Raw genomic sequence first — 21,152 nt, forward strand, 5'->3', positions numbered from 1 at the left:
GTACTAAAGGCGGCGTATTGTGCCCCATCTTGATACGGTTGGAATGGTACTAAAGGCGGCGTATTGTGCCCCATCTTGATACGGTTGGAATGGTACTAAAGACGGCGTATTGTGCCCCATCTTGATACGGTTGGAATGGTACTAAAGACGGCGTATTGTGCCCCATCTTGATAAAGTTGGAATGGTACTAAAGACGGCGTATTGTGCCCCATCTTGATACAGTTGGAATGGTACTAAAGGCGGCGTATTGTGCCCCATCTTGATAAAGTTGGAATGGTACTAAAGAGGCGGCGTATTGTGCCCCATCCTGATACAGTTGGAATGGTACTAAAGGCGGCGTATTGTGCCCCATCTTGATACAGTTGGAATGGTACTAAAGGCGGCGTATTGTGCCCCATCTTGATACGGTTGGAATGGTACTAAAGGCGGCGTATTGTGCCCCATCTTGATACGGTTGGAATGGTACTAAAGACGGCGTATTGTGCCCCATCTTGATACGGTTGGAATGGTACTAAAGACGGCGGCGTATTGTGCCCCATCTTGATACGGTTGGAATGGTACTAAAGGCGGCGTATTGTGCCCCATCTTGATACGGTTGGAATGGTACTAAAGACGGCGTATTGTGCCCCATCTTGATACGGTTGGAATGGTACTAAAGACGGCGTATTGTGCCCCATCTTGATACGGTTGGAATGGTACTAAAGGCGGCGTATTGTGCCCCATCTTGATACGGTTGGAATGGTACTAAAGACGGCGTATTGTGCCCCATCTTGATACGGTTGGAATGGTACTAAAGACGGCGTATTGTGCCCCATCCTGATACGGTTGGAATGGTACTAAAGACGGCGTATTGTGCCCCATCCTGATACGGTTGGAATGGTACTAAAGGCGGCGTATTGTGCACCATCTTGATACGGTTGGAATGGTGCTAAAGGCGGCGTATTGTGCCCCATCTTGATACGGTTGGAATGGTGCTAAAGGCGGCGTATTGTGCCCCATCCTGATACGGTTGGAATGGTACTAAAGGCGGCGTATTGTGCACCATCTTGATACGGTTGGAATGGTGCTAAAGACGGCGTATTGTGCCCCATCCTGATACGGTTGGAATGGTACTAAAGGCTGCGTATTGTGCATCATCTTGATACGGTTGGAATGGTGCTAAAGGCGGCGTATTGTGCCCCATCTTGATACGGTTGGAATGGTACTAAAGGCGGCGAATTGTGCCCCATCTTGATACGGTTGGAATGGTACTAAAGGCTGCGTATTGTGCACCATCTTTATACGGTTGGAATGGTGCTAAAGGCGGCGTATTGTGCCCCATCTTGATACGGTTGGAATGGTACTAAAGGCGGCGTATTGTGCCCCATCTTGATACGGTTGGAATGGTACTAAAGGCGGCGTATTGTGCCCCATCTTGATACGGTTGGAATGGTGCTAAAGGCGGCGTATTGTGCCCCATCTTGATACGGTTGGAATGGTACTAAAGACGGCGTATTGTGCCCCATCTTGATACGGTTGGAATGGTACTAAAGACGGCGTATTGTGCCCCATCTTGATACAGTTGGAATGGTACTAAAGGCGGCGTATTGTGCCCCTATCTTGATACGGTTGGAATGGTACTAAAGACGGCGTATTGTGCCCCATCTTGATACGGTTGGAATGGTACTAAAGACGGCGTATTGTGCCCCATCTTGATACGGTTTGGAATGGTACTAAAAGACGGCGTATTGTGCCCCATCTTGATACAGTTGGAATGGAACTAAAGGCGGCGTATTGTGCCCCATCTTGATACAGTTGGAATGGTACTAAAGACGGCGTATTGTGCCCCATCTTGATACGGTTTGAATGGTACTAAAGGCGGCGTATTGTGCCCCATCTTGATACGGTTGGAATGGTACTAAAGACGGCGTATTGTGCCCCATCTTGATACGGTTGGAATGGTACTAAAGACGGCGTATTGTGCCCCATCTTGATACGGTTGAAATGGTACTAAAGACGGCGTATTGTGCCCCATCTTGATACAGTTGGAATGGTACTAAAGACGGCGTATTGTGCCCCATCTTGATACGGTTGGAATGGTGCTAAAGGCGGCGTATTGTGCACCATCTTGATACGGTTGGAATGGTACTAAAGACGGCGTATTGTGCCCCATCTTGATACGGTTGGAATGGTACTAAAGACGGCGTATTGTGCCCCATCTTGATACGGTTGGAATGGTACTAAAGGCGGCGTATTGTGCCCCATCTTGATACAGTTGGAATGGTACTAAAGGCGGCGTATTGTGCCCCATCTTGATACGGTTGGAATGGTACTAAAGGCGGCGTATTGTGCACCATCTTGATACGGTTGGAATGGTACTAAAGACGGCGTATTGTGCCCCATCTTGATACGGTTGGAATGGTACTAAAGGCGGCGTATTGTGCACCATCTTGATACGGTTGGAATGGTACTAAAGGCGGCGTATTGTGCCCCATCCTGATACGGTTGGAATGGTACTAAAGGCGGCGTATTGTGCCCCATCTTGATACGGTTGGAATGGTACTAAAAACGGCGTATTGTGCCCCATCTTGATACGGTTGGAATGGTACTAAAGACGGCGTATTGTGCCCCATCTTGATACGGTTGAAATGGTACTAAAGAGGCGGCGTATTGTATCTTGATAAAGTTGGAGATGGTACTAAAGGCGGCGTATTGTGCCCCATCTTGATACAGTTGGAATGGTACTAAAGACGGCGTATTGTGCCCCATCTTGATACGGTTGGAATGGTGCTAAAGGCGGCGTATTGTGCCCCATCTTGATACGGTTGGAATGGTGCTAAAGGCGGCGTATTGTGCCCCATCTTGATACGGTTGGAATGGTACTAAAGGCGGCGTATTGTGCCCCATCGTGATTAGAGAACTTCTGATAGGATTTTAATACAGCTAAATTGGCCTATTGTTGAAATAATCGCTGACCTAGCTGCCTGGTCCAAACTCGACATTTTCACTGCCTTATATCGCGGATGAAAACTCGACTGTTCATAGACAGTTGTTCATGACTGACGCAACAACAGCAAAACCGTACGATTTACCCATACTGCATACACGAATTTAGGATCATGTCCCTTTCGGTACCCATAGCTTTAAATTTACCATATAAATTATTTCGAAGTCGTAGTTTGATAGATACAAGAGTAAGTGAGAAGAGACTCGCGTGTCGAGAGAGTGTCCATGCTCCAATTGATCAAACCACAACGAGCGAAGCAGACAAAAAACCTAAAACAATTCCGCTTCACGAAAAGTAACAAGTGTCATTATTTGGACGGTGATATTTCAAGGGCTATCACACAATGTACAATTATACTGTAGGATAGATGCGTGTTTAAAGCTTACGTTTTTTCCCAAAAGCACTAAATGGTGTTTAAGCTTACATGTAATTGTGTTCTCGTGTGTCATAAACGCCAGTTACAGTGGCACCACGCTGCCGCTTACACAGCGCCACATCAATGAGTTGGTAGAATATGAGTCGGAGCTGGTTGCTTTCATGTTTATAGTATTTTCATGCATGTTTATGAACAAAGGGGTTTCATGCTCTGCCTGAAGGTTCTTTGTTGTATATTCTCAAGTTTTATATGAGTGAGTTGGGTTTTACGCCGCTTTTAGCAATATTCCAGCAATATCACGACCGGGAACACCAGAAATTGGCTTCACATATTGTACCCATGTGGGGAATCGAACCCGGGTCTTCGGCGTGACGAGCGAACGCTTTAACCACTAGAGTACCCCACCGCCTCCTAACTATACTCTTGCCAATAATGGTTGTCACCCCCTCTCCCCACCCCAACCCCACACACACCTCATACCCCCTACCCACACTCCCTCTCCAATTAAAAAAATGAAGGGGGTGACAACCATTATTGGCATGAGTATATATGACGGCGGCCTGAAAATAATCGAGTTTGGAGGCGACAATCTAGTGATCGATATTCTGGGCATCGAGCCAAGCATTCAACTAAGCCATCGACCTGACCATCCGATCCATTTGGTCGAATCTAACTGTTGGGTACCTAGTCTAACCTTGTGTGAGTGACATTTTCGTGATATGCCTGATATAAGTGACTGGAGTGAGTGACCCGGGTCCGATTCCCCACCTGGATATAATGTGTGAAGCCCATTTCTAGTGTCCACCGCCGTGATATTGCTGGATTATTGCTAAAAGCGGCGGGATAATATACTCACTCACTCACTCAATAACCGACAGTGTACTAGTGCGTAATACAGGGGGTAATTCAAAAGCCTCGCACAAACGTAACTAACAAACGGTTAGTGTTCAAGAGTCTAAAACCGTCTTCAACCCCGTAGAAGAAAGCTAACGAAAGTCTAACACTCACTTTAAACCAAACACAGACAGCTCGCGAGTCTGAGGTCCTCTTTAGCTCAATAACAGACAGAGTACTTGAGAGTAACAATCACTTAACTCACTTACAGCCAGTGCACTAAAGCATATAACGCCTAACGTAAGGCTGTAACAGGGATTAGGGTTATTATAGGGAGGTGCAACCTGTTTACTACTTTGGAGAATATTCATCTGACAAAGCAAGAGTAAAAGTCGAGCCGAACCTATGATTCAAGGCAATATCAGCTGATGGCGGGTGGGTGAGTGAGTGAGTGAGTGAGTGAGTGAGTCAAGGCAATATCAGCTGATGGCGGGTGGGTGAGTGAGTGAGTCAAGGTAATATCAGCTGATGGCGGGCGGGTGAGCGAGTGAGTGATTCAAGGCAATATCAGCTGATGGTGGGTGGGTGAGTGAGTGAGTGATTCAAGGCAATATCAACTGATGGCGGGTGGGTGAGTGAGTGAGTGAGTCAAGGCAATATCAGCTGATGGCGGGTGGGTGAGTGAGTGAGTCAAGGCAATATCAGCTGATGGCGGGGTGGGTGAGTGAGTGAGTCAAGGCAATATCAGCTGATGGCGGGTGGGTGAGTGAGTGAGTGATTCAAGGCAATATCAGCTGATGGCGGGTGGGTGAGTGAGTGAGTGATTCAAGGCAATATCAGCTGATGGCGGGTGGGTGAATTGAGGTGAGTGAGTGAGTGAGTCAAGGCAATATCAGCTGATGGCGGGTGGGTGAGTGGTGTGGTCAAGGCAATATCAGCTGATGGCGGGTGAGTGAGTGAGTGAGTCAAGGCAATATCAGCTGATGGCGGGTGGGTCAGTGAGTGAGTGAGTGAGTGAGTCAAGGCAATATCAGCTGATGGCGGGTGGGTCAGTGAGTCAGTGAGTGGTGAGTGAGTGAGTCAAGGCAATATCAGCTGATGGGTGGGTGGGTGAGGGTGAGTGGGTGAGTGTGGTGAGTCAAGGCAATATCAGCTGATGGTGGGTGGGTGAGTGAGTGAGTGAGTCAAAGGCAATATCAGCTGATGGTGATGGATGAGGGAATCTCAATATCAGCGAGATGGGGTGAAGTGGGTGAGTGAGTGAGTGAGTGAGTGAGTGATTCAAGGCAATATCAGCTGATGCTGGGTGGGTGGGTGGGAGAGTGGTGCAAGGCAATATCAGCTCATTGTGGTAGATGGCGGAACCGCTACGAGAGGGTGGGTGGGTGAGTGAGTGAGTGAGTGAGTCAAGGCAATATCAGCTGATGGCGGGTGGGTCAGTGAGTGAGTGAGTGAGTCAAGGCAATATCAGCTGATGGTGGGTGGGTGAGTGAGTGAGTGAGTCAAGGCAATATCAGCTGATGGTGATGGATGGGGGAATCTCTCCGAGAGGGGGTGAGTGGGTGAGTGAGTGAGTGATTCAAGGCAATATCAGCTGATGCTGGGTGGGTGGGTGGGAGAGTGGTGCAAGGCAATATCAGCTGATTGTGGTAGATGGCGGAACCGCTACGAGAGGGTGGGTGGGTGAGTGAGTGAGTGATTCAAGGCAATATCAGCTGATGGTGGTAGATGGGGGAACCTCTCCGAGTGAGTGAGTGAGTGAGATGTTTTGTTTGCCGCTTGTACAATATTCCAGCAATATCTTCAGATTAGGAAGGGCTTCACGCTTTATACATAGTCTGTCGTACAGGCCCTGAAGCAAATTTATCCAAGAAAGCCAACGCAAGTCTTTAAAATGTGGCAAGATTTCCACAGCTTCTGAAAATGAAGAAAGTCTCTGGGCTCCTTTTTATTGTAATTATAATTTTAATTTAAAAACATTTATTTTATGTAAAATATGTTCATTTCAGTGACTAGTTGTTAGTCTAACATTATACCTTATCGTTGACCTTATCGTCGGAGTCCCTTTTTCTCAGACATCACGGACGAAGTTAAAGTTTGTACGTTTTCTGTATACAACTTTTAACCCTATTTGAGAACAATTCTGTGAATCTGACCATCCCGTTAATCACATTGTTCGACAAGCATGGACTGCTGAAGACCAGTCCTAACCCGGATCTTAACAGGGTTCTTTAACGTGAAGCAGCCAGAGTATAACTACTTTAACCAATAAGGAGCTTCAAGGCCTTCCGTCGTTACGTAAACAGTGCCCTTCTGTGACAGGAAGTGCATACATTACAAGCATAAACACGTCTGACGTGAGAACGCACTAATTTCTCTAATCTGTCAAATTATAGCTTCTGGAGAGACGTGCTGCTCTGTCAGCAAGTGTTTTTAGTCGGAAAGTCTCGGAAAACACCTCCTACGCGACATTGTGAATCATTTCCGACTGTTCTTGTAATTTCAAGTTTGAAACTTTTTAACCGGATAAATACCACGTCATGTTTAGTCTGTGTTGAAATTCCATTAGGAGTATACGTTTTCTTGAAAATGTTGTTCACATGGAGGGTTTGTAATCGGTGCCCTGTACGATTTTATTGTCAACAGAGCGATGGCACTCTTTGTCACCTGACATCATTCGGCGACTCTCGTCCTTTTCCGTATGACCTGCAAAAAGACTCATCCCTCTATCGATGAACGTTAAGTGCGAAATTACAAATCCGTACGCGCTTATGACTTCGCAAACATCAATCAAGGAGTCCATCAGGAATAACTGTTAATTTCGCACACATCTTGTATCTAAAAATGTACACAAGAAACAATTAATTGTGTTAAGTCATACTGTATATCAACTAAGGTCCAATGTGTTTTTAATAACACCTGCAATAGATATTATCTATTGTGAAAAAATATTGGCAGCCATGTTGGAAATAGTCCCTCGAGTTCAATGTTGACAAATCTTATGGATAACAGCTTCTGTTATTCGTGTACCACTGTCAAGCAGGAATCTGTATCGAAACGTCGCACAAGAAGCTGTTATCCATAAAGTTTGTCAATATTGTAATTCTAAACTTTTAAAATTCCACAAGTCCCTCGAGTTGACAGTCCTTTTAGCTGTCAACTCCCGTTTGCGCTTAGACGGATCCCAGTTGCAAAAATGGTCACGAGTGTTCACCACGAATGCTCACAACATGTCTTCCAGCATCTAGAATACGCGTGTGACGTTAGAAAAGGTCAACAGACAGTCTAAAATCGCTTTACTTTCTGGAAAGTTGTGTGACACTAATTCAACATGGTAGCGCCATTATGTCTCGTGAAAACATCACGTGGCCACTTTTACAGAACAGTCAATATTGTGGCACTAAGCTCTTTGGCAAGTTAATCCGTGTAAGCATCTAAAGTCTGAGCTGAGAATATGTCTTATTTAACACGGAAAACTATACATCCCATTACTGTGGAATAAATAAGTAGAGTCACTATCTGGCTCAAATAATGTCGATCGACGTGAAATCTTATATAACTCACTCACTCACTAATAAATACAGATTAATTGCAGAGTAAAAAATGGAAATTAGGAATGAGTCATGGTTTTAAACCGTTTTTACCACTATTCCAGCAAAATCACGACAGGGGACACCAGAAATAGGCTTCACACATTGTACCCATGTCTGCTATCAAACATGGGTGTTTGGAGTGACGAGCGAACACTTATGCCATTATTCTATCCCGCCAATCCGAAATTATGAATGCCAAAAATACTCCTGATAGATGATTTTTAAGATACGGAAATAAATACGGAGAACAATAATACATCTAACAAGGCATTATTCGTAAAATAATCTAAATTTGAGACACAATGTAGGCAGTAATCAATTACAGTCGAGCACCGTTGTCTCAACATTCGTGGGACCAAGAAAAAATATCGAGTTATCCGAACTTCGAGACATCCGACCAGGGCATATCATCACATATCACTATAAAAGAACACAAAACGCTAAACTGATAAATTATGAAGGATTTTGCCGGGACCGAGATGTTATATCGAAACAACCGAGATATCGAGTTATCAGATTTCGACACAACGGTGCTCGACTGTAATTGAGCAAATAATTGAGGTTGGGCAAGACAATACAATCATCGATATTGCAAGCAACTATCCACGCTGTTGCAATCGATCACAATCAACCAATTCACCGAGAATGACCACGATCCAATTGGCCGCCTGTCACGAATCATACGTAACTAATCGAACCCGTAAATCGCAACAGAGAAGGAAATCAACAGTCGTCTCGTGTATCAATCTTTGGATCCAGACACCTGGAATCAGGGCGGTGGGGTAACCTTGTGGTTAAAGCGTTCGTTTGTCACGCCGAAGGCCCGGGTTCGATTCCCCACATAGGTACATTGAGTGAATCCCATTTCTGGAGTGCCCCGGCGTGGTATTGCTGGAATATTGATAAAAGCGACGTAAAACTAAACTCACCCATAGAGGAGGGATTCAAATAGTCGCATCATGTATTAATCTTAGGATCTTGGACACCTATTCTAACCTGGAAAGACCCGTGAAGGTCCGGGTTAGAATATTGATCTAGTAACCCACGCTTGTCGTAAGAGGCGACTAACGGGATCGGGTGGTCAGGCTCGCTGACTTAGTTGACACCTGTCATCGGTTTCCGATTGCGCAGATCGATGCTCATGCTGTTAATCACTGGATTGTTTGGTTCAGACTCGATTATGTAAATACCGCCGCCATAAAGCTGGAATAGTGCTGAGTGCGGCGTAAAACTAAACTCACTCGCTCACTCTAACCCGGAAACTCCATGTCACCACTGTATCTATACAACACTGCAAAACTACAAGTGTAGACTGGGCGCCTGATTCTAAAAAATCTTGTATACGGTAACTTACACTGAGCATGGGATCTGCCACAGATACCAGTCAAACGTGCGGACGGCGCCTTAAGTACGTAAAAGCTACATTTGATACGTCATATTTTTATATTATCTGTCTGAAGCAACACAAGATAACAACACGACTGTTTATTTTGGTGAGGGAAACATTCATTTCTCAATTAAAGGTGGGCTAGTTTTATTGCAGTGAAAGTAAAATAACATACGCCAATCATTTTGATGAGAGACGGCTGAAAAAACAAGCAAACAAACAAAAATAATGATTATATAATGGTTCCAGTTGAGATTAAAGGAACGCCCATGATACAGACTGACATTTGGTCCCAGACATAAAGTTATGTTATTTTCAAAAAATAAATAAAAAATAAAATACTTTTCTACAAAACAACTTCAGATAAAGCCAGGAACAATCCCTAATTCTGGAGCTGTGGTAATCTAGACTTGCCAAATCATTCTAGACTTGAGTAGGGCTCCTATCTAATTGATTTTATAGGGCCTGGGAGAAAGAATATATATTATACAACACACGCCGTTTGAATTCGCTGGATGGTTTCGAAAAATACAAAAGACATAGCCACACAAATCATCCACAATTAAACAGTAACATTCAATAAATGTAAATATTTTATTGATCAAATGCATTATATGCAGTTTCAAACCTCAAAGAGAGGGCGGTGGGTTAGCCTAGTGGTTAAAGCGTTCGCTAGTCATACCGAAGACCGGGTTCGATTCCCAACATGGGTACAACGGCGAAGTTAATTTCTGGTGTCGCCCGAAAGTGAAATTGTTAAGGCGTAAAAATAGACTCACTCATTCAAAAGAGAACAGGGCCTTCTCAGATACATGCACGAACTATAGAGAACATTCAACATCATAAAGTTTGAAAGTAGCTTTTTATTTTCTCCAACAAAGCCCGCCGAGCAAATCAACTTCATAAACCTTTTATTTCCATCGACCTGAGCTGATTGATTGGGTAAGTTCAGTATCCATAAAGGTGTAGCCTGATTGATTCTCCGTCATCATCGATATAAAGCAGCAAACCAAGTAAAGATTTGAATAGCTTCATTCGACACACATCCAGACAACAGAAGATGTGAAATTCTTAACCGTTATAATCAAATTCATTCTAACGTCGTTATCAGAAATTTTACATCGAAAAACCAAGACATCCTTTCTATTTCCCCTGGGACACGTGGCTGATGCAGTAGCTTCAAATTCCTGAAAACAAGACTTCATCTTGACCTTAATTATTCCGCACTGTTGTCAGTAGGTTACAGTCAAGCCACAGCAGTTGTTGCTGTTGTGGCTTTGACGGTGGCGGGATTGTCGTAACAAGTCAAGTCAAAGCTGATAAATGATGCGTGGAAGTATACAGAAGGGACCAGTCTATAGATTTAGTATGGACGTAATCAAGTCTAGGGTTATAAGGGAAGACGCAGATTAAAGTGACTTATTCTTTGTTATGACTTTTGCACAGTTAGACGGAATGAGTGAGTGAGTGACCTAAACTAACGGAACGTACTCTTTGCTTAGACTTATATACAATAAAATACATTGAGTGGCGTAAATTAACAGATTGAACCCTTTGTTGAGACTTATATACAATAAAATACATTAATTGAGTGGCGTAAATTAAGAGAATGTACCCTTTGTTAGGACTTCTGTACAATATATAATACATTGATTGAGTGGCGTAAATTAACGGAACGTACTCATTGTTACTTAAAAACAATATTATACATTGATTGAGTGGCGTGATTTAACATAATGTACCCTTTGTTGAGACTTAGATACAAAATAATACATTGACTGAGTGGCGTAAATTACAGAATGTACTCTTTGTTTAGACTTACATACAATATAATACATTGATAGAGTGACGTAAATCAACGGACTGTACTCTTTGTTAGGACTTAAATACAATAACATACAGTGAGTTAGTGACGTAAGTTGTACTCTTTGTCATAAAAAAACAGTGAGTGACGTAAATTAACGTAATGTACAAATCGTCGAGCTCGGAGAGTCCTTGGATGGGTAACCGTGTTTGGCAGCTTGACTCCTGAGAGTTTCTAGGACTTGAGTCCTGCCCCACAACGAAGCACATGTGACACATTTGATCTCACCTTAGGCAAGTGAGTTTGTTCAAAATTGTCTCTGTTCACCCAGCTGGAAAATGGGTACCCGGTGGAAAAAGTCATGTGACTATAACCTTCTAGCGCCTAACAGGCAGCTTGGGTTATCCGGGGTAATAATGTGCTGTGCCTTGATTGTTAGCGCTATGAGCATACCTGGTGTTGAGTTTGGCGCTATATAAATGGACACATTGTTATTATTACCCTCTGTTGACATGGCTTATATATGGTGAAACACAGTGATTGTGTGGCGTAAATTAACGTAATGTACCCTCTGTTGATATGGCTTATATATGGTGAAACACAGTGATTGGGTGGCGTTAATTAACGGAATGTACCCTCTGTTGATATGGCTTATATATGGTGAAACACAGTGATTGGGTGGCGTAAAATAACGGAATGTACCCTCTGTTGATATGGCTTATATATGGTGAAACACAGTGATTGTGTGGCGTTAATTAACGGAATGTACCCTCTGTTGACATGGCTTATATATGGTGAAACACAGTGATTGGGTGGCGTAAATTAACGGAATGTACCCTCTGTTGATATGGCTTATATATGGTGAAACACAGTGATTGGGTGGCGTTAATTAACGGAATGTACCCTCTGTTGACATGGCTTATATATGGTGAAACACAGTGATTGGGTGGCGTAAATTAACGTAATGTACCCTCTGTTGACATGGCTTATATATGGTGAAACACAGTGATTGGGTGGCGTAAATTAACGGAATGTACCCTCTGTTGATATGGCTTATATATGGTGAAACACAGTGATTGGGTGGCGTTAATTAACGTAATGTACCTCTGTTGATATGGCTTATATATGGTGAAACACAGTGATTGGGTGGTGTTAACTAACGTAATGTACCCTCTGTTGACATGGCTTATATATGGTGAAACACAGTGATTGGGTGGTGTTAATTAACGGAATGTACCCTCTGTTGACATGGCTTATATACGGTAAAACACAGCGATTTGGTGGCGTAAGATAACGTAATGTACCCTCTGTTGATATGGCTTATATATGGTAAAACACAGTGATTGGGTGACGTAAATTAACGTAATGTACCCTCTATTGATATGGCTTATATATGGTAAAACGGAGTGATTGGGTGGCGTAAATTAACGTAATGTACCTCTGTTGATATGGCTTATATATGGTAAAACACAGTGATTGGTTGACGTAAATTAACGGAATGTACCCTCTGTTGATATGGCTCATATATGGTGAAACACAGTGGTTGGGTGGCGTAAATTAACGTAATGTACCCTCTGTTGATATGGCTTATATATGGTAAAACACAATGATTGGGTGGCGTACATTAACGAAATGTACTCTTTCTTAGGACTTATATGCAATATAATACATTGATAGAGTGACGTAAATTAACAGAATGTAATCTTTGTTAGGACTTAAATACAATATAATACATTGATTGAGTGGCGTAAATTAACGGAATGTACCCTCTGTTGATATGGCTTATATATGGTAAAACACAGTGATTGGGTGGCGTAAATTAACGTAATGTACCCTCTGTTGATATGGCTTATATATGGTGAAACACAGTGATTGGTTGACGTAAATTAACGTAATGTACTCTCTGTTGATATGGCTTATATACAATATAATACATTGATAGAGTGGCGTAAATTAAGGATATGTACCTTCTGTTGATATGGCTTATATATGGTGAAACACGGTGATTGGGTGGCGTAAATTAACGGAATGTACCCTCTGTTGATATGGCTCATATATGGTGAAACACAGTGGTTGGGTGACGTAACTTAATGTAATGTACCCTCTGTTGTTATGGCTTATATATGGCAAAACACAGTGATTGGGTGGCGTAATGTAACGGAATGTACCCTCTGCTGATATGGCTTATATATGGTAAAACACAATGATTGGGTGGCGTAAATTAACGGAATGTACCCTCTGCTGACATGGCTTATATATGGTGAAACACAATGATTGTGTGGCGTAAATTAACGTTATGTACCCTCTGTTGACATGGCTTATATATGGTGAAACACAGTGATTGTGTGGCGTAAATTAACGTAATGTACCCTCTGTTGATATGGCTTATATATGGTAAAACACAGTGATTGGGTGGCGTAAATTAACGTAATGTACCCTCTGTTGATATGGCTTATATATGGTGAAACACAGTGATTGGTTGACGTAAATTAACGGAATGTACCCTCTGTTGACATGGCTCATATATGGTGAAACACAGTGGTTGGGTGACGTAACTTAATGTAATGTACTCTCTGTTGTTATGGCTTATATATGGCAAAACACAGTGATTGGGTGGCGTAAATTAACGGAATGTACCCTCTGTTGATATGGCTTATATATGGTAAAACACAGTGATTGGGTGGCGTAAATTAACGTAATGTACCCTCTGTTGATATGGCTTGTATATGGTGAAACACAATGATTGGGTGGCGTAAATTAACGTAATGTACCCTCTGTTGATATGGTTTATATATGGTAAAACACGGTGATTGGGTGGCGTAAATTAACGTAATGTACCCTCTGTTGATATGGCTTATATATGGTAAAACACAGTGATTGGGTGGCGTAAATTAACGTAATGTACCCTCTGTTGATATGGCTTATATATGGTGAAACACAGTGATTGGTTGACGTAAATTAACGTAATGTACCCTCTGTTGATATGGCTTATATATGGTAAAACACAGTGATTGGGTGGCGTAAATTAACGTAATGTACCCTCTGTTGATATGGCTTGTATATGGTGAAACACAATGATTGGGTGGCGTAAATTAACGTAATGTACCCTCTGTTGATATGGTTTATATATGGTAAAACACGGTGATTGGGTGGCGTAAATTAACGTAATGTACCCTCTGTTGATATGGCTTATATATGGTAAAACACAGTGATTGGGTGGCGTAAATTAACGTAATGTACCCCCTGTTGATATGGCTTATATATGGTAAAACACAGTGATTGGGTGGCGTAAATTAACGTAATGTACCCTCTGTTGATATGGCTTGTATATGGTGAAACACAGTGATTGGGTGGCGTAAATTAACGTAATGTACCCTTTGTCATGACGCATATATCTAAGAAATAGATCCCGGATTGAGAAGAAACGTAACGTAAGATGTCTAATATATCCCACGTCTTATATGTTTCTATAACATGCCTTCTGTTTACGACATGTCTGAGAAATGGACCATGTAAAAAATACACTGTACACAAAAAGACAAACTCTTGCTTATATAAATGTCACAGCACTATTATGGCTCAAAAACAAAACGTTCACGGTAATAGGTCTTCAAGCATGTTTTAAATCCAATAGCTTCGTTTTTTCCAGTGTGAAGAAGAGCCTGTTCTAAATTCTGACATTTATTACGAACGAAAATAATACGGAAGCGTTGGATATTTCTTGTGTAAGATGCCAGTGGAGTGAGTTAAAATCGTAATGGTGCATTTTTAATGTCTTTCTGGCACCTTCAGGTTGCACAGATGACGTATTTATTGAAAGTCATGTAAGGATTGTCACAGGAAGTCTGTGCTTGAAAAACTTTATTCCGCGTTAACCAGACAGTTAAACAGATAAAAAGGATATTTGAATGCGTTTAATACCTTTCTAAATGACAGCTGGGTCAAGGTGAAATTCCATTCACCGGGAGTACAGATGTCCTTCACCTCGTGGGTCAAGGTCAACCTGAAATTTCATAATGGCTTTAGCTGGGATCCTTAATTTTGGTTGCCTGTGTCGACTGGGCCAAGCTGACTTGTCGTTGTTTTATCCCTTAAGTGCCTTCCGCCTTGCATGGTGACAAAAAGTACCGTTTTCTAAGGTCTTCTACTTTGGTAAAACGAACCAGCTTTGCTTTGTTTTTGGTTTAACGCCGCACCCATCAATATCACAGCTACATAAAGGTGGTCAGGAAATATTCGAGTCTGGACGAGACAATCCCGTGATTGAGCATCAATATACGCAACTTGGACACACGATGACATGCATCAACCAAATCAGCAAACCTAACAACAACAACAACAACAACAACCCCAAACCCCCAACTCCCTATAGTCACCTTTATGATTGAATGAGAATGGTTTTACGCCGCCTATAACACTATTCCCTCAATATACGGTGGAGACACCAGAAATAGGCTTCACACATTGTACCCATGTGGGAATCGAACCCGGTCCTTGACGTGGTGAGCAAACGCTTTAACTCTAGGATACCCACTGCCTCAGTCTAGTCTTGAGAAAGTGAGTGAGTGAGTATGGTTTTACGCCGCTTTTATTCCAGCAATATTCCAGCAATATCATGACGTGGGACACCAGAAATGGGCTTTACACATTGTTCCCATGTGGGGAATCGAAAATCGGGTCTTCGGCGTGACGGGCGAACGCTTTAACCACTGGACTACCCTACCGCCGTCTCGAGAAGAGAAACCTTCTAATGCCGAAGTAACACTTCCTCCGTCTGAGAACTATGAATATCAATTATCGTCTTTTCTCCATAACAAATGTAACGAAACGCAAAAGATATTTGTGATGATTTCGAAATTTTGAATTTAATTTAAATTGTAAACCCCGCGAGACTCATCCTTGGCCTTATTAACTCAAATGATTTTCTAAGAGATTTTCTAAGAGAAGTCCAACTAAGAAAAATAAGAACACGACCTGTCATTTCCTCCTCTGGGTACAATGTAATTATCTTTACTGCACGTCAGCGAACAATAAATTTTCTGTAGAGCAAGTTAGTTCTTGTGTCTTGCTTTAGAATATGACCACGCCATATATATTTAGTACATGTGATAAGATTTCTTCGATCAATAATTATAGGGGCGGTGGGGTAGCCTAGTGGTTAAAGCGATCGCTCGTCACGACGAAGACCCGGGTTCGAATCCCCACATGGGTACAATGTGTGAAGCCCAATTCTGGTGTGTCCCGCCGTGAAGTTGCTGGAATATTGCTAATAGCGGCGAAAAAAACAAACTCAGTCAGTCAGTGAGTCGATCAATAATTGTAACACATCGTTATGGACCATGTTACGCCGTAAAATTTACATTAACATATTTAGTTCATTGTCCCGCGTCATCACAAATATTTAATTCTAATATATAGTCAAACACACTTTGTGCGTGAGTGAGTGAGTTTGGTTTTACGCCACTTTTAGCAATATTTCAGCAATATCACGGCGAGGGACACCAGAAATGGGCTTCACACATTGTACCCATGTGGTGAATCGAACCCGGGTCTTCAGCGTGAAGAGCGAACGCTTTAACCACGAGGCTACCCACAGACCCGCAAGGTCGTTTTACTAAGAGACTATTATATACTGGACAAAAATAGTTAAGAATATACGTAAATTTTGAAATTATGAATAATGATCTATTTATTCATTGACACACTGATAAAATATCAATCATAAAAATAACAATATCCCTAAATTATTTTATCCAGTATACATAAGCGTCCCATGCTAGGGATTGTGAGTGAGTGATTATGGTTTTACGCCGCTTTTAGCAATATTCCAGCAACATCACGGCGGGCAACACCAGAAATTGGCTTTACACTTTGTACCTATGTAGGAAATCGAACCCGGGCCTTCGGCGTGATGAGCGAACGCTTTTACCACTCAGGCCACTCCACCGCCCCATATGGAAGGGATATGCCCGTTTTTGCATTCAAGTGTACATTTGATCAGTTATTCAAAAATTAGAAATTGTTTGTGTTGGAAAAAATATATTTGGGCTCCTAAACAATAAAAAGTATTCCCCAAACTCTCTCTGAAAAAGAAATGGTTGCCCGTTAACGAGAAGCACGTTCGTTATATCTGTGGCATGATGGAGACTGTTTAGTAAACAGCATCATGCGTACAGAGAAGGGAAACGGAAAAGCAAGTTCACATCTGCCATACATCATACATCTTCAACATTATTCACATATGGATATAAATGTCAATTTCCCAGTGTCTCTCCCCTCCCACCAGCCTGTCTCACAGTCCCTGAACCCTATTATTTTCCCTACAGCCTTCGTGCAATGCTGAAGCTCTAAGTAGGCTACCGCAAGTCTAGACTTCCCCAGGTTCAATCTCTAGTCTCCCTGGGGTTCCTTTTCAATTTAAATGGGTTTATCCGTTACAATCAAAAATATATATTTTCAGAGACTAAGTCTCACTTCCCTCAAACCAATGACTGCACGTGCAAATCGTGCAAATTTCCACGTATTAATTTTGTTCAACGTGGGAAATAAACGCGATACGCACTGCACGTGCAAACCATGCGGGTCAATTTCCACGTGTTAATTGTGCGACCTTGTCCGCTGCGGGTTTTTTGACAGAGATCTAATACTGCTTGCAGCCACGTATTTACTTCTTTCTCACGAGGAACATTGTACATTTCGTGGGTCTTCAGTTCTGGAGGCGGATGCCTTATGTGATTCAACTTTTAACTGTATATACATACATCCGCCTCCTCGCGCACCGGGGATGGCAGTGAGAGGACAATTATCTAAGGAATGTTCAACCATCGATAATCAACGAAACCCGTTCTATTGCTAGAACGAATGTCACTTTGTGTCAGATTAGAATTCGGACGCAGCTTTTTCCTGTATATCTGTAAATATACACAAGACTTGTGTCGTTTGAGCTTGTACCAATCTGCCCCGAATCTTTACATATCTAAAGTGGGTTTAGCTTCAGTTTTGCCAAGCACGAGTTATATCAGATCGTACTTAAGTTTATTTTCATGAACCCGGAACTTTTTAATGACCCAGGTCGTGCTGTCATTCTTGATTAACCCTGTGGGAATTCAACACAGAACAGGCCCCCAGTGTATCCATTACATATAGACATACTGCCTCCGTGGTGTAGTAGATACAGCCTGCTTGGAGTGCGGAAGGTGAGTGGTTTAATCCTGGGCGGGGTAAGACCTAAAGACGTTTAAATTTGGTATTTATATCGTTAACAGGCTAGCTATTCACGAAACGTTCGTAACCCTACGGACTTCTTACGCCTATACTTAACAAAGTTAAGAGATCTTAGGGCTACGAACGGTTCGAGAATAAGGGACCAGTGTTACCTGTCTTACGATCGGTATCAAGGGTTTAATATAAGGAATTAATATCTATAGGAGTCTGATGGGAGTATCTCAGCGTGTGGATGAGTATGGTTTTACGCCGCTTTTAGAAATAATCCAGCAATGTCACAGCGGGGACACCAGAAATGGGCTTCACCCATTGTACCCATGTACATCCTCCAACGTTTCGCTTCCTTATTCTTCATCCCGCACCAGTTTCACTTCCTTATTCTTTACCCCGCCCACGTTACCCTTCCTTATTCTTAATCCCGCACGCGTTTTCCCTTCTTTATTCATCATCCCCTACACGTTTCTCTTCTTATTCTTCACACCGCCCACGTTTCCCTTCCTTATTCTTCATCCCGCACGCGTTTTCCCTTCTTTATTCTTCATCCCCCGGGGCGGTGGGGTGTCCTAGTGGTTAAAGCGTTGGCTCGTCACGCCGAAGACCCGGGTTCGATTCCCCACATGGGCACTATGTGTTAAGCCCATTTCTGATGTCCCCCGCCGTGATATTGCTGGAATATTGCTAAAAGCGGCGTAAAACTAAACTCAGTCAGTCAGTCAGTCTTCAACCCCCACACACGTTTCCCTTCCTTATTCTTCAACCTCTACATGTTTCCCTTCCTTATTCTTCACCCCCCTACACGTTTCCCTCCCTTATTCTTCACCCCCCTATACGTTTCCCTTCCTTATTCTTCAACCTCTACACGTTTCCCCTTCCTTATTCTTCAACCTCTACACGTTTCCTTCCTTATTCTTCAACCTCTACACGTTTCCTTCCTTATTCTTCACCCCCTACACGTTTCCCTTCCTTATTCTTCAACCTCTACACGTTTCCCCTTCCTTATTCTTCACCCCCTACACGTTTCCCTTCCTTATTCTTCAACCTCTACACGTTTCCCTTCCTTATTCTTTCACCCCCTACACGTTTCCCCTTCCTTATTCTTTCATTCCCCACACGTTTCACTTCCTTATTCTCCAACCTCACACGTTTCCTTTCCTTATTCTTCACCCCCACACGTTTCCTTCCTTATTCTTCACCCCACACGTTTCCTTTCCTTATTCTTCTCCCACCCACACACGTTTCCCTTTCCTTATTCTTCACCCCTAACGTTTCCTTTCCTTATTCTTCACCCCACACGTTTCCCTTCCTTATTCTTCACCCCGCACACATTTCTCTTCTTATTCTTCACCCACCCACGTTTCCCTTCCTTATTCTTAATCCCGCACACATTTCCCTCCTTATTCTTCACCACCACCCCACCCCCCACTTCCCTATTCTTCACCCCCACACGTTTCCCTCCCTTATTTTTCAAGCCACCCCACCCGACACACACGTTTCCCTACTTATTGTTCACCCCCACACATTTCCCTCCCTTATTCTCCAACCCACCCCTCACACACACACGTTTCCCTTCCTTGTTCTTCACCCCGACACGTTTCTTTTTTTATTCTTCACCCACACACGTTTCCCTTCCTTATTCTTAATCCCGCACACATTTCCCTCCCTTATTCTTCACCCCCACCCCCACACTATCCCTTCCTTATTCTTCACCCGCACACGTTTCTCTTCCTTATTGTTCACCCCGCACACATTTCCCTCCCCTTATTCTTCACCCCCACCCCACCCCACACACTATCCCTTCCTTATTCTTCACACACACACACGTTTCCCTTCCTTATTCTTCACACACACACACACACACACACACACACACACACACACACACACACACGTTTCCCTTCCTTATTCTTCACACCGCACGAGTTTCGCTACCTCATTCTTCACCCCCACACGTTTCCCTCCCTTATTCTTCCCACCGCACACGTTTCGCTTTCTTCTACAATGAATAGCATTCGTTAGGTATAATTTAATGTTGAAGTGCGGCCAGACAATAAATCTCATGAGGATATGCATATTTACATAACAGTCGGATAGATTTAATTGGATCGTAGAACCATTCGTGTACATCACCGTCAAAACAGTATTATACACATAAATTCCCCGATGACACATATCCGCTCGAAAGGAACACATCTATTGGATAAAGGGCCCATTGTTTTTATCACATCGGCGTTTTGGGAGCATCATTTACCATTCTCCTAAATGAATGCTATTATTCCATGTCGTTCACTGCGTGAGTTTCCTTGCTAATAGTCTTGCCGGTACTAAACCTGCCATGATGACCAGTATATCAGGGTCACTGCAATGAACAAACATCAGCCTGTGACCTCCTTCTCTCGTATCTTCTCGAATTGTATAACGAGAATCTCGCGAATGTGTGTAACCTCGGACCAGCCTGGGTTTGTTTATTAGACATCGAGGGTCGGGCTGTACAGACTAACACACCGAACAGCGAGTTAATATATTCCAGAGCCAAACACGCTCTCAAGACTTGCCAGACTTTATACAATGGCCTCGTTGTCCCGTGAATGGCATTCCCCCGGGTTCAACCATCTGATCCAGAAACATAATGGCGGTTTTCAATTCTTCACGGCAGAAATGACGTGGTGTTTTATTCCCCGAATGTGGTATTATTTCCGAATGTGGTAATATTTTAACGTGATCTAGACTAACGTGATCTAGCCTAGTCTCTGAATATATTATATACAATGTAATTGTGATTGCCGTAAATAAACCAATTTAATTTGAAAAGGAACCCCTGGGAGATCAGAGACCCTGAGCCTGAGGAAACCTAGACTTCCTGCATTCAGTGCTTTAACATTGCAGGGAGGGCTAGGCAGTAGGGAAAATATAATGTGGTTCAGGGACTGAAACAAACTATTGGTCCGTGT

At 42.8% G+C, this 21,152-nt stretch overlaps 1 protein-coding gene across 1 annotated transcript in view; it reads right to left on the reverse strand.

Annotated features, from left to right (window-relative positions):
• The window catches only part of LOC124261415 (integrin alpha-4-like), a 123,362-nt gene that overhangs the window by 33,133 nt on the left and 69,077 nt on the right, over positions 1–21,152 (reverse strand). The window lies entirely within an intron of this gene.

This window comes from Haliotis rubra, unplaced genomic scaffold (genome assembly GCF_003918875.1).
Source record: "Haliotis rubra isolate DU_JTF1 unplaced genomic scaffold, ASM391887v1 Scf1194, whole genome shotgun sequence".
Lineage (NCBI taxonomy): Eukaryota > Metazoa > Mollusca > Gastropoda > Lepetellida > Haliotidae > Haliotis > Haliotis rubra.